The 15,451-nt window shown below is 42.1% G+C and overlaps 1 protein-coding gene across 5 annotated transcripts in view; it reads left to right on the top strand.

The window, feature by feature from the left end:
• The window catches only part of LOC137377724 (transmembrane protein 33-like), a 169,070-nt gene that overhangs the window by 55,776 nt on the left and 97,843 nt on the right, over window positions 1-15,451 (top strand). The gene's annotated exons all lie outside the window — the stretch shown is intronic.

Raw genomic sequence — 15,451 nt, 5'->3', positions numbered from 1 at the left:
CCCCTTCACATACTGGTGTTACTGCTGATCAAGTAAGTCATAGTCACTATATAGGTCTGAAGGAAAAAGTGAGATGGGAATGGAAAAATTGAAGAGAAAGCCTAACTCTGGAATGCGTAAACATATGGAGGAAGACAGATTGGAACAAAGAAAACTGTAAGGAAACAGGAGACCAATGGATACAAAAACACAAAAGTGAATAAATTGAGTCAAAATTGGGGAGGGGAGATGGAAAGTCGTCTTGTAACTCGTTACAGCTGTCCAAACATAGTTTTTCTGCAACTGATTTTGACCACTTTTGTGGCAAGAGGGAAGAATTTGCAACAATTTCCCTGAGTAATTTCACAGCTTGTTGGTGAGTGTGTTCTGGAAGAATCACTTTTAGATGCAATTTCATTAGTTTCCCCTTATTCATTTCTTTTTATCTAACTGGCCAGCTATTGACTACGTTTTGTTGGCACACTTCACCCACAATACTGCATGCTGTTAGCCCATTCGCCAATTTAGTTTCGCTGCTAATTAGTAGAGTTGGATTTTAAAGGATCTCCGATGCTAGGAACTGTGGCGAGGGTGGGGGCATGAAGATTGCAATGGATAAGACCCGCCACTGACCCCGATGCTGGCATGTCCCGTCCCGATCTCAACGGAGACAGAGAGGCCTCATTGATGGCCTCTGCTTGGCAATGGGACCACAATTTCCATATTTAAATAAATTAACATACCTGACTTAATGAAGGTCCCGTCACCTCCTTATTTGCCGCATCGATCTTCAATTGGGCAGCCAGCAATGCCGAGCCTTCAAATGAGGTGCGACGCCTGTTGGGGGGGAGAAGGTGATTTTTTTTTTTCTGTGCAGGAGGGGAAGCAGCTCGGGGGGCAGGAATGATGTGGAATGCCAATGGGGGGGGGCGGTGGGAAAGAGCATGGAAAGCTTATTTTATTCATTTTTTAAAAACTTGAAAGTCACTGTTCCTTTAAAATTTAAATGTTCATTGAGGGCTGCAAGCCCTTTAAAAGTGGCACCGGACGCCCTTCTGAGGACGGCTTGCCCACCCCCTCCATGTCATCAGCGGGGGGGGGCAGTCGTCCCAGCCATGCTAATGAGCCGACGCGTTTGGAATTGCGGTGGCTCCGCGACGTGGGCCCCATGCATGCGGGCCACAAATTTTTCCACCCGCCACCTATTCCGGTGTCAGGCTTTTAAAATGTAGCCCATACTTTCCATCATCATGTTCTGAAGTTCCTCAATTCTTATCACAAACCCCCAAAATGTCAGTTCTTGTATTACTGGTTAGTGTTTTTTGCCTAAGATTTCAGCTGGCCGTAGCTATACACCTCTACATTCACTTTTCCCCAAAATGTAATAATCATCTGTATTTTCACACTGCCATTGTTCTCTAATGAGCGCAAGAAGCTACAAAACAGTGGTGATTGGTTGTCTGAGATTGGAAGTCACTGAAAAATTGTAGACACTCGCCTTGTTCCATTAATTGACGGCACAACATGAAGTTGGAACCGTAAAGCTGTTGAATCTCAGCCACTTTGTTTTACAAGTTAATGTTCCTGAGACTCTGTTCTTTCATATGATTCATATTTAACATACTTAAGAAAGAAATTGCATTTATATAGTGTCTTTTATGGCCAAGGGATGTCCCCGAATACTTCATAGGTACTTCTGAAATGTTGTCATTTTTGTAATGTAGGGAAGGAACAGAGATTATTGTGTGCAAAATGGTAAGTTTTGGATTCCACGTTATTTCCCACCTTTTTAAAATAAGACATTAACAAAGTGAATTTCAACTATAAAGCATGAAAAACATTTTCAGAGGTGTTTCAAAGGAGCAAAATAGAAATGACCAAATAATCCCAAAAGTCCCAATTGGTTACCTTGGAATTAGATCTTTATAGAAGCTAGATTCACAATACTAAAGATGAGCATTCCTACACCAGGTAAAAATTCTAAAACTTTAGAGACTTCCATCGCAGCTTTGCGCTGTCAGAAAAGTGGCAAATCCACTGGAAAGCCTTACGACTGCTGGGTGACCATGCTATATTTGTAGTTCCAAAAGCCCACTGGCTGCTGGAATTTGTACTGCTTGCATAACAGTTGCCCCACTTTTTGTTCTTTAATGTAAAAAGCTACATCATCTGCATTAATTTGTTTGAGACTATAGTTTCTTGACATGAAAGGAGCATTATTATAATACTACTATGGTCACTTTGAGTGAAAGGCATAAATAAAATCCTTCCGTGCATTCTTTTTATTTTCCCCATCCTTTTAAAACAAATCTCCTCTCCTTGACTCGTAATGTATCATTCCCTAATCCAAGGAATGGACAGTTGACAAGATCGACCTCAAAATCTGTCAACCTTATCATATTGGATCACTTAGTGCTGTTGATGCATTTAGACTATAGTTCTTAGTTTCACTCATTTTAGATGTAGACGTCAACCATGATGGCATTTTCTCTACAGCTGTTTAGGTTCTGTGCAATGAAGAATTCTTATCTGGGTGTAAAATCTTGTTGGACGTCTTATTGCTACTCTAGCCACGTTCTAGATTAGTGTTGTGTATCTACGGTTGTGCTTTGTAACACGAGTATGGTTAGCTAGCCTCCATCTTAACAAGGCATTGCGCTTATTTTTCCCACGAGATGTTTGTGACGGCTGCTGAATTAAAAAGTCCTGTGTTCTATTTCATCAGTGTTTAGCAGTAGCCAGTTGCTGGTCTCAAAGTTGATAGTGGAGAAAACACCACAGTTTTTGGTAACTTAACTTCCAGCATCTGGTTAGTAGCATTCAAGGATTGTTTACTTAGTAGAGCTTGTAAGACTTGGTTGTCTGAGTGATAATACACCCATATGTGTGTGTTGCCAAGTCAGGAGTGTGCTATAAAATAAACTGAGCACAGAATAAAAATATTTTGGCTTCACTATCGGTGTTTTTCAGGTTAAGTGTAAAATTCTCATGATGCTCTTTATGTAAGTGCTTGTAGTTTGGATTTTGCCTTTTGTTGCTAGGTGGCCATGCTTCTAATAACTTCGTATTTTTTCAATGTGCCCTGTTCATAGAAAATAACGTGCATTTATATAGGGCTTTTCACATCCTCACAATGTCCCAAAGCACTTCACAACTAATTAATTAATTTTGAAATGTTGTCACTGTTATAATAAAGTTTCACAAACCATAATGAGATAAATGACCCATTAATCTATTTTTGATGGTGTTAATGGATAAATGTTGGCCAGGGTATCAAGGTGTGCCCGTGCTTTAATCATGATATAGCATGGAAATCATAGAAATAGTACAGCACAGAAAGAGGCCAATCAGCCCATCGAGTCTGTGGTGGCTGTTACAATGAGCCATCCAGTTAGTCCCGCTCCCCGCCATCTTTACGTCCACCTGAATAAGCAGCTTTCATTCACATCTCATCCGAAAACACAGTACTCCTTCAATACTACATTGAAGTATTATTCTACATCATGCGTTCAGGTCCTGGAGCAGGGCTTGAACCCAGGCTTTTTGACTCATGAAAGTGCTGACACTAGGCAAAATATTTGCCTCATTTTCCTCCTTATTGTTTTCAAATGTTTTATGAGGGTGTTGATTAGTACATGGCATTATGATATTGCTATCACAGAGATATGGTTGAGGGAGGGGCAGGATGGGCAGCTCAATATTCCAGGGTATAGAATCTTCAGACGTGACAGGGGAGGGGGTAAAAGAGGTGGCATTGCACTGTTGATCAAGGAGTCAATTACTGCAGTAAAGAGGGATGGCATCTTAGAAGGTTCCTCAAATGAGGCCATATGGGTAGAACTTAAAAACAAAAAGGGGGCAATCACTTGGCTGGAAATGTACGACAGACCTCCAAACCGTCAGGAAGCGATAGAGGAGCAGATATGTTGGCAAATCTCAGAGGTGTAAAAATAATCGGGTAATAGTAGGAGATTTCAACTTCCCCAATATCAACTGGGGTAGTCTTAGTGCAAAGGGCTTAAAGGGGGAGGAATTCTTAAAGTGCATACAGGAGAGCTTTTTGAGCCAGCACGTAGAAAGTCCTACAAGAGAAGGGGCAGTACTGGACCTAATCCTAGGGAATGAAGCTGCACAAGTAGAAGTGTCAGTGGGGGAACATTTGGGGGATAGTGACCATAACTCAAAGATTTAAGGTAGTTATGGAAAAGGACAAAGATGGACTGGAAATAAAGGGACTGAATTGGGGGGAATGCCAATTTTAATATGATAAAACAGGATCTGGCCAAAGTGGACTGGGAGCTGCTACTTGTGGGAAAGTCTCCATCAGACCAGTGGGAGTCATTCAAAGAGGAAATAGTGAGAGTTCAGAGCCACCATTAAGGTGAAGGGTAGGACCAACAAGTCCAGGGAACCCTGGATGTCAAGGGATATAGAGGATTGGATCAGGGGGGAAAAAAAGGAAGCTTACGGCAGATTCAGAGCGCTGAAAACAGCGGAGGCACTAGAAGAGTATAGGAAGTGTAGGAGGGTACTTTAAAAAAGTGATTAGGAGAGCGAAGAGAGGACATGAAAAAATACTGGCCAACAAGATAAAGGAAAATCCTAAGGCGTTTTATAAGTATATTAAGGGCAAGAGGATAACCAGGGAAAGATTAGGGCCCATTAGGGACCAAAGTTGCATTCTGTGTGTGGAGCCAGAGGACATAGGTGAGGTTTCAAATGATTACTTTTCATCTGCCTTCACTATGGAGAAGGACGATGTAGGTGTAGAGATCAGGGAGGGGGATTGTGATATACTGGAACATATTAGCATTGAAAGGGAGGAAGTATTAGCTGTTTTAGCGGGTTTAAAAGTGGATAAATCCCCAGGCCCAGATGAGATGTATCCCAGGCTGTTATATGAGGCAAGGGGAGGAGATAGCAGGGGCTCTGACACAAATTTTCAAATCCTCTCTGGCCACAGGAGAGGTACCAGAGGACTGGAGGACAGCGAATGTGGTACCATTATTCAAAAAGGGTAGCAGGGATAAACCAGGTAATTACAGGCTGGTGAGTCGAACATCAGTGGTTGGGAAACTATTGGAAAAAATTCTGAGGGACAGGATTAATCTCCACTTGGGGAGGCAGGGATTAATCAGGGATAATCAGCATAGCTTTGTCAAGGGGAGATCTTTTCTCACTAACTTGATTGAAATTTTCGAGGCGGTGACTAGATGTATAGATGCAGTTGATTTCGTCTACATGGACTTCAGTAAGGCTTTTGATAAGGTCCCGCATGAGAGATTGGTTAAGAAGGTAAGAGCCCATGGGGTCCAGGGCAATTTGGCAGATTGGATCCAAAATTGGCTTAGTGGCAGGAGGCAGAGTGTGATGGTCGAGGGTTGGTTTTGCGAGTGGAAGCCTGTGACCAGTGGTGTACCGCAGGGATTGGTGCTCGGACCTTTGCTGTTTGTAGTGCACATTAATGATTTCGACATGAATACAGGAGGTATGATGAGTAAGTTCACAGATGACACGAAAATTGGTGGTGTCGTAAATAGTGAGGAGGAAAGCCTTAGATTACAGGACGATATAGATGGGCTGGTAAGATGGGCTGAGCTGTGGCAAATAGAATTTAATCCTGAGAAGTGTGAGGTGATGCATTTCGGGAGGACTAGCAAGGCATGGGAACATACAATGGATGGTAGGACCCTAGGAAGTACAGAGGGTCAGAGGGCCTTGGTGTACTTGTCCATAGATCACTGAAGGCAGCAGCACAGGTAGATAAGGTGGTTTGAAAGGCATATGGGATATTTGCTTTTATTAGCCGAGGCTTAGAATATAAGAGCAGGGAGGTTATGATGGAGCTGTATAAAATGCTAATTCGGCTACAGCTGGAGTACTGTGTACAGTTCTGGGCACCACACTATAGGAAGGATGTGATTGCACTGGAGAGGGTGGAGAAGAGATTCACCAGGATGTTGCCTGGGCTGGAGCATTTCAGCTTTGAATAGAGACTGAAAAGGCTAGGGTTGTTTTCCTTGGAGCAGAGAAGGCTGAAGGGAGATATGATTGAAGTATACAAAATTATGAGTTTCATTGATAGCGTAGATAGGAAGAAACTTTTTTTTCCTTTAACGGAGGGCTCAATAACCAGATTTTAGGTAAGGTGCAGGAGGTTTAGAGTGGATTTGAGGGAGAAAAAAAATTCACCCAGAGGGTGGTTGGAATCTGGAGCGCACTGCCTGAAGAGGTGGTAGAGGCAGGGACCCTCACAACATTTAAGAAGTATTTAGATGAGCACTTGAAAAACCATAGCATACAAGGCTACGGACCAAGTGGTGGAAAATGGGATTAGAATAGTTCGGTGTTTGGCCGGCACGGACACGATGGGCCAAAGGGCCTGTTTCTGTTCTGTATAACTCTATGGCTCTATTTCTATTTTTACATAGAAAAATCTGAGGAATATTTGATCGCATGTTTTCCAACATTACCATGCCCTGTTCAGTTTGATTTCACCTTAATGCAGAAGCTATAGCTCCGCAGCATAGTTTCCTCTTTATGGTTTCTTTGTGTGTCTCCAAAGATTTGAAGGGACTCTGACAGTGATTTTCAAACCTTTCTAAGTGGGGAGTTCCCTGCAAATATTGACATACACCCATCCTGACTGTAACCCAAGGAAAAACAGCATTATCTTTGCAAAAGTGTTTTTGTGTTTGGTAAAGCTTGAGTTCAAGTCCCAGTCTGGAGATTTGTGCACAAAATCTAGGCTGGCACGTCAGTACAGAGGGACTGCTGCAATATCTGAGGTGTCATCTTTTGGATGAGACTTTGAAACAAGTGGATGTAAAAGATCCCATAACACCACTTTGTCAAAGAGCACAGAAGTTCTTCCTGGTGTTCTGGCCAATCTTTATCCCTCAATCAGCATCACTGAAACAGATTATTTGGTCATTATCACATTGTTGTTTATGAAACTTCTCTCTACAGAATTAGCTGCTGTGTTTCCTACAATACAATAATAACTGCATTTCAAAAAATCTTAATTAGCTGGAAAGCATTTTGAAACATCCTGAGGTCATGAAAGGCATTTGTCACACCAACTTGCTTTGTTAAATGATAATGTTCTTTAATCCACTGACTGGAGATCTGAATTTATATATTTTTTTGAGACATTAAAAAAAAGATAAAAAAGATGTCTCTGCTCGCAGCTTGACATGGCCACCTAATTTGCAACAAAGGAGGGCCAAGAAACTCGTAAAGAAAGGGGAAAGAGATTATGAATGTAAGCTAGCTAGAAACATAAAGGCAGACTGTAAAAGCTTCTTTAGGTATTTGAAAAGGAAATGATTAGCAAGGATGAATGTGGGTCCATTGCTTACGGAGACAGCAGAGTTTGTGATGGAGAATGAGGAAATGGCGGGGAAACTAAACAATTACTTTGTGTCTGTCTCCACAAAGGAAGACGCAGAAAATCTCCCAGAAATACTAGGGAACCAAGGAACTTGTAAAAATGATGAACTGAAAGTAATTAGTATCAATCAAGAGGTAGCACTTGAAAAATTAATTGGATTGAAAGTTGATAGATCCCGTGGACCAGTTGAGCTACATCCCAGAATATTGAAGGAGGTGGCTGTAGAGATAGTGGATGCATTGTTGTTTACCTTTCAGAATTCAATAGATTCTGGAAGGTTCCTGCAGATTGGAAAGTAGCAAATGTAACCCCACTATTTAAGAAGGGAGTGAGAGAGACAATGGAGAACTACAGACCTGTTACTTTGACGTCAGTAGTGGGAAAAATGTTAGTATCTATTATGAAGGATGAGATAACTGGACACTTGGAAAATAATGATATGATTGGGCAGAGTCAACATGAATTTGTGAAAGGGAAATCATGTTTGACAAACCTGTTGGGAGATTTTTGGAGATGTTACTTGTAGCGTAGATAAAGGAGAACCAGTGTATGTGGATTTTCAGAAGGCTTTTGATAAGGTTCCACATAGGGAATTAGTAAACAAAATTCGATCACATGGGATTGGGGGTAATATACTGCAATGGATTGAGAATTGGTTAACAGACAGAAAGCAGAGAGTAGGAATAAATGGATCATTCTCAGGATGGCAGGCTGTTAATAATGGGGTACTGCAAGGATCAGTGCTTGAGCCACAGCTGTTTACAGTCTATATAAATGATTTGAATATGGGGTCCAACTGTAATATTTCCTAATTTGCGGATGACACAAAACTAGGAATGTAAGTTGTGAGGAGGATGCAAGGAGGCTTCAAGGGGATTTGGACAGGCTAAGTGAATGGGCAAGAGCATGGCAGATGGCATACAATGTGAATAAGTGAGAAGTGATCCACTTTGGTAAAGAAAACACCCAGAAAGACAAAGTATTTCTTAAATGGTGGGAGATTGGAAAGTGTTGATGTCCAAAGAGACCTGGGTGTCCTTGTTCATGAGTCACTAAAAGCTAACATGGACGTGCAGCAAGCAAAGGAGAAGCAACTGGATCTTGGCGGGTACAGACCAAGTGGGGGTCTCTCTGTCACGCTCGCGCGCTGGCTCTGTCTCTCTGTCTCGCGACAGAGACAGTGCGACAGAGAGACCCCCACTTGGGTCTGTACCCGCCAAAATCCAGTTGCTTCTCCTTTGCTTGCTGCACCTCTCGCTCTGTCGCGCTCTCGCTCTCCAGGCTTGAAATCAGAAACCCCGTTGGAGGAAATCATCTGAATCGCTGTCTCCAAGAGACCCACCGAACCAGTTATCTACCTCTTCAAACTAAAAGCCTCAGGATCACCGAATTCAGCTAGAAGCCTGCCGAATCACCAAACGCCACAGACTGTATACTCCAAACAATTTACTTTTCCCCACCCTCTAAACTGTGTGTGTGAGCGAGTGAGTGAAAGTTGGTGCATAGTTTATTTATTTTTAATTCGTTCAGTTTAGGTACAATAAAGTTAACCTCTTTCTTTGTGAAACTCAAGAAAACCTGTCCGATTGGTTCTTATGATCATAGCAAGTAAGTAATCAAACATCTACTGAATTGGTCAGTGCATCCACTTTAGGAACGAATTAAACCTGTTGTGGTCAAATAAGGAGAGAGAAAAGGGGGAAGCCCTTCGACCCTCCCTCGGTTGACTGTAACGTGCAATGTAAATGCAGATGTTTCTTTTTTTTTTTCCTTCGTCATAAAAGCATTTGTTCCATCATGCCTGTGCCAGTTATTTGAAAGAGCTGTCCTGTTGCCTTGCAAATTTCTTCTTTACAAGTATGTATCCAATTCTATTTTGAAAGTTGTTATTGAATCGACTTCCACCACCCTTTCAGACAGTGCATTCCAGATCATAACTTGCTGCATTACACAAAAAAATCTGTTGTCCTGGCTTTTTTGCCAATTATCTTAAATGTGTGTCTTATCACCAACCCTTCTGCCAGTGGAAACAGTTTTTCCTTGTTTACTTTATCAAAGCCCCTCATGATTTTAAATGTCCCCTTAGCCCTTCATTCAAAAATAAGAAAGTATATAAAGTGATAATGTTCCAATGTATTTTGTCATAATTCTGACATTTTTGCTCTAGTTTGAAGTTCTGTTTAATAACTTTCATCCATGATCTTCTGCTAAACAGCATTTGATTGTACAAGGGTAAGTGTGTGTGTGTGTGATGGAGTACAGTGTATGTGGGGGGGTGTGGGTTTGGATGGGGGGTACTGTGTGTGGGGAGGAAAGGCTGAACATTCTAGGCCTCTTCTCATTAGAACGGAGAAGGATGAGGGGTGACATGATAGAGGTTTATAAGATGATCAGGGGAATAGATAGGGTAGACAGTCAGAAACTTTTTCCCCGGGTGGAGCAAAGCGTTACAAGGGGTCATAAATTTAAGGTGAAGGGTGGGAGATATAAGGGGGATGTCAGGGGAAGGTTCTTTACCCAGAGAGTGGTCGGGGCATGGAATGCCTTGCCTGGGGAAGTTGTTGAGTCAGAAACTTTAGGGACTTTCAAACGGCTTTTAGATAGGTATATGGATAAAGGAGAATGATGGGGTATAGATTAAATTGTCCTTGACAGAGGACAAAGGATCGGCACAACATCGTGGGCCGAAGGGCCTGTTCTGTGCTGTATTTTTCTATGTTCTATGTTCTATGTTCTATCGGATGGAGACACTGAGGGGGAGCGTTAGAGCTGCAGACTGGAGGTCAGACAATTCCGTGCAGCCAAACAGTTGCCCCCATACAAGAAGGAAGGAAGGTTAGACTTGTAGTGGAATGAAGTACACAAGGAGGGTAAGGACAACACACTTTGCAGAGTTGTATTTGCTTTGATGAGCTGCTTCCATGGACCTAGGGTTGAAGCTTCTTTCAGCACCATTGCTAATATCATTGACTCAGGGTCTACCTGGATGAATGTAAGACATACAGTGGCATCCAAATTCTGAAATATCCCCTGAGAGCCGAGGATAAGTCAAGTTGGAGTACTTCACAAGAAGACGCAAGATCCTGTCAATGGCAAGTTGGTGATGTGTATGTAAGTGGCCCACAAGATGTATGCTGAGGAGAAACATCGGGAGAAAAACAAAAGGGGAACAGAGCAAAAGGTTAGAAATCACACACCAGAAGCTGGCTGCAAAAAGCTCTGCCAAAGCAGTTATGATTGTTCCTAAGAAAGCTAGAAAAGCCCATCTTACAGTTCTGTATTCATAAGCTAAAGAGAAAACCTAACCAGTCAATCAGCAGTGTTTGTAAAACTTCAGCACAGATTTGTGTACAAAGAAGAGAATACCTCAAATTGTGTGCTAATGTGAAGAAAACCTATATAAAACCCAAAAACAACTGGCTGAGCAAAAGAGCTGAAGAAGTAGAGAAAGCTTTCAAGAATTGTAACACCAAGAAAGTATATTCACGGGTCAAGGTCATTACTGGAAAGAAATAGATAAACCCAGGAAGAGGTATCAAGGCCAAAAATTGAGACTTGTTTTATGATTAGGACAAAATCGGGCTGGGAAGGGAAAATTACTGCAGGAAACTGTTCGAAAATCCACCAGAAAAGATAAACAACAAAGATTGCAAGTCAGAAGAAGATCTAGAACCTGAGGTACTGAACGATGAGATAAGAAAAGCTACAAAGAACATCGAGTGGAAAGGCAGAAGGACAAGATCAGATATCAGCAGAAGCACTAAAAGCAGGAGGTGAAATGGTAGTAGATGCAATGAAAGAAATTATTGATATGTAGACAACAGGTGAATGGGCTTGCAAGTAGACTGTATCTGAGATGGTCACAATGCCCAAGATAGCAGGAACACGCAGGACTGTCCAAAACATCATACGCTAAACTCATCAGTCATGCAGCTAAAGTACTACTTGACATCAAGTAGAGTTTCCCCCCACCTGTCCCCACCATGTGAACATGTGGCAGAGGAGCAGTTTGGCTTCATTCCAGGAAAGGGTACAACTGACACTGCTCTGAAATCTCATTTAGAAATGTGAAAACAAGCAGAAAGCCCAGCTTTGGCTGATGTCCATAGAATGTGCCAAAGCTTTTGATACTGTCTAGCATGATGCTCTTTGGAAGACACTTATGGACTTTGTGCTCCAGCTCTTGGGTGGCTAATACAAGAGCTGCACAGAAATGTTTCACGAGTCCTCAGAGTTGATGAACATTCAAACCACTTCCAGTTTGAGAAGGGAGTCAGGCAGGGGTGTCTTCTGTTACCCATGCTGTTTAGTGCTGTGGGAGAGAAGATAATGAAGATGGTGCAGGAAGAGTTATCAGAGACGTGGCTGCATCATAGGAAATCATAGCATATGGAATCTCAGGCAGGCAGACAACACCACACTGAACTAGAACTAAGAAAGAGCTAGAGACTATGACAGGCCTAGTAAAAAGACACATGAGTCTATTGGACTGAACATAGACGAGGCAAAGACCAACGTATGGCTCTAAATGACAGTGGCAAAGTCAAGATTAGAAGCAGCAAGATAGAGGCAGTGCATAAATTCAAAAACTTTGGCTCGATGATAAACATCAAAGTTGCATTCAAAAATGAAATCCAGGTTAGATTAGCTACAGCAAGAGGTGTGACCAGTGACTTAAATAGCACCTGGAAGTCCAAAAACATTAGCATGCTGTTGAAAAACGTCAAGTACAGTCACTAGTTTGGAGTGTTGTACGCTGGATGTGAGAGTTGGACTTTGAAGAAAGAGAATGGGAGGAGGAGGATATGTTAGTATAGCGGAGGATGCTCAATCAACTGGATGGACAAAAAGACAAATGAGTGGGTTAGATCAAGAGTAGAGGTTCAAGAATCAATAAGGTTGCTAAGTACAGTTAGAGAAAGATAGTAGTGTATAGACGTCAGAAACGAAGACCCAACAGATTTGTCTTGGCAACAATTGAGGGAACAAACAGAAGAGGAAGAGGAAAAATGGGATTGGTGGATGACATTGAGACGTGGACTGAGGGAGGCCTGAAGAAAGCCAGAGAAGAAGCAGCCAACGGCGCCTCTCAGGCTATGGTGACAACAAACAAATGAGCATTGATTTGTGAATAAGTTTTCAAGGTCATGTTCTGGTGTTAAAATATATTTCATCCATCATAATTACGTGATGTACTATTATGCTGAAATATTGGAATACTGAGGTCACTTTGGTGATTTTATACACTAGCATTGGCCCACCGTCTTGACGGTAATCTAACAAAAACAAAGGGAAACCTGATGTTTCTACCCATTTGAAGTGGCCTGTAAGCATTTGCATTCATTACAGATCATTAACAGCGCTATAATTATATGATTCCTTGTCAAAATAAAATCAGACTTTTTTGGCTTCGGCCACTAATTTGCAGATCTTTTGGTCTTTGGCCATTCACGCTCCTAATTGTAACATTGGCTGGAATTTTGCGGTAGGCAGATGGGAGCCAGCCACTGACTGAAAAGTCGGTGGTGAACCCGCTTGCACCTCGCCCGGGGATCCGGCCCATATTTTGTGGGTCTCCGGGCTTCAATTGGCATGAGGCGGGACTTCCACCCGCTTGGGGTAGGAAGTCCCGCATAATAGAGCTGTGCCGACCAATCAGCAGGCTGGCAGCTCTTAGTCCCGACAATGCCCCTGAAAGCCCAGCATGAAGAGATGCTTGGGAGCCAGGAAGGCAGGTAAGTTTTGGTTGCCTCGCCGGGGGTAATTGGTCAGGCCCCGACGAGGTAAGGGTGGTCGATTGTGGGGAAGGAGGGGGGGTGCGTGTTGAGTGTTGAAGGTGATTGGGGTAGTGGGGTCGGCCCTCCATCGGGCACAGGGTAAAATCCAGGTGGAGGCGGCGAAGGCCTTTAAGTGGCCACTTAAGGGCCTTGATTGACCTGGGGAGGGCGGGCCATTTTGCGCCGCCGCTGCCCCGCGTACAGTGGAGGCGGGAGCAGGTTGGGAAGGTCTCCCGGTGCCTCCCACTCCATTTTACGCCAACCCCCCCACCACCGTCCCGCTCGTCGGGGTGGCGTAAAATTCCGGTCATTATCCACACCTGATATAGGAGGGTAAAATGGAACAGCATGTGTATAGTGGTGTTTGCCAGAAGACATTTATAGTTTTTATACCTTGAGGATATTGCACTGTTTCACGTAAAATATTTCCTCACACCTCTAAGATACATAAGGATATATAGAGCTAAGGAAAACTCACCTATCCAAAATGATTTTGTTGTCCCCTATCAGTGCATCCAAATGTTTCTTAAATGATTTCAGGGTATTTACCTCCAGCGACACTCACATCCCATGAAAGGAAAAGAAAATCACCCATTTTCTCTTCTAGGTGCACTTGTCAGTATTAAATTTCATCTGTCATCATTTTGCCCACTTAACCTGTTTTGTGGACCTATATTTTTAAGTTTCCTGCCTCCCTCAACAAGACTCAACTGCCTCTGCTAGTTGAATAATATCTAATTTTTTTTTAATACAGGTTGACCTCAATTGTAAATACTAGTAGTTGAAACACTAATGGAGCATCCCACTCAGTATTTGTCCTCATTCTGACATAACTCCTCAAACACTTAGCTGCTGCCTCTTTCCCCTTAGCCAACTTCTTACCTGTTCCCATCATTTTCTGTGAATATTCAGCTTAAATATTAGCCGTTCCTGCAGAACTTAGCTGGATGTCAAGGTACACCAGTTGGGTTGTAACTTCCTCCAAAAATTCAAAAAAGTTGGCCAGGCAGGATCATCTCCTTCTAAGTCCAGTTGGCTACTATTTACTGGGTTATTGCCATACTGGTAATTCGAAAATTTTCTCCTGATCAATTTATTTTTTGAGGTATTTATGTCAGGCCAATGACCTTGTTGCAGTAAAGTTTTCTCCCAATGGTATATCAATTGCACTCGTTTGAGGTGATGAAATAAACTGTGGAGCCTCACTCAGAACTAGGCGCTTTTCCAGTGGCTATGACTGTTTTGGAACAGGTACTTACTGAATTAAACTTCTGAGTCTTGGTCCAATGTTTTGGATTTTAAAGTCCAAGGAAAATTTTTTTTTTCTCCCTTTCTGCTAAAATGTTGGTATCTTTTGGAGTGCAGTTTGCAGAAATCATCACAATTATGTGGAGCTCAATGGCAGCTCACTGTACACAATTTGCAATGCAAACAGTACCAATGAGGAACAAATAACCAGCTACCGTTCATGAATCAATATGTGAAAACTGATCGATCAAATTTTTCATAATGTATTTGTACTGTTTTTGGCCACCTGTATAGAACTGGACATAACTTGGACTATAATAAGCACTTGAGAAAATCATATACCTGGAACAAAATTATTATATTTACCCATAAAAGTAGTCACTTTATATTAGGAATGCTTGAGAAGTTTTCCTACATTGGCCTGCTCTTAGGGTTTCTACCTACTCTGCACAAATTTTGTGCAAGAGAGAGAGAGAGAGACTCACCATGGCAGTTTTAGTTTTGACCCTGCTGCTGTGGAGCAACAATACGTTGAGCCCACAATGACAACAGGTAGAAAGCACCAGGGAATTGTAGTTCCTGCAGAGTGTGTGTGTGTACATTGCTGAGATGGTATAATCATAATCAGGCAGAAATGTATAATGACTGTGGAACAAAAGCAGAAGGGAAAATATCAAAATCAAAAATTAAAAAATTTCAGTGCTTTATGTATTTTAATCCACAAATTAAGAATTTTTGAGCTGGATTTTAGTGACAGGGACTGATTGTGTCAGAGATATTTGAGACATTTTGATGCTGACCTCAGGGCAGTGTGAATTGGTCAGTCAGTGGGCCAGACTCTCAGCTTGGCAAATGACCACCAATCAGAATCAGTTCTGGGAAGTGAGAATTATTTATTTTTTGTCCTTGAACGATGCCATCTGGCAGTCAACTGATAATCATTAAAGGTTTGAGTTTCCAAAAGTCTTTCTAAATCTGAATTTTGTGCCAACCCTTTTTAATTTTTGTTAGTTGCTGCCATGCTTTTTACCTTTCCTTTCTCTTCAAAAGGGAT

This window comes from Heterodontus francisci, chromosome 15 (assembly GCF_036365525.1).
Source record: "Heterodontus francisci isolate sHetFra1 chromosome 15, sHetFra1.hap1, whole genome shotgun sequence".
Classification (NCBI taxonomy): Eukaryota; Metazoa; Chordata; class Chondrichthyes; order Heterodontiformes; family Heterodontidae; genus Heterodontus; species Heterodontus francisci.
This window is presented reverse-complemented; position numbering and strand designations above follow the sequence as displayed.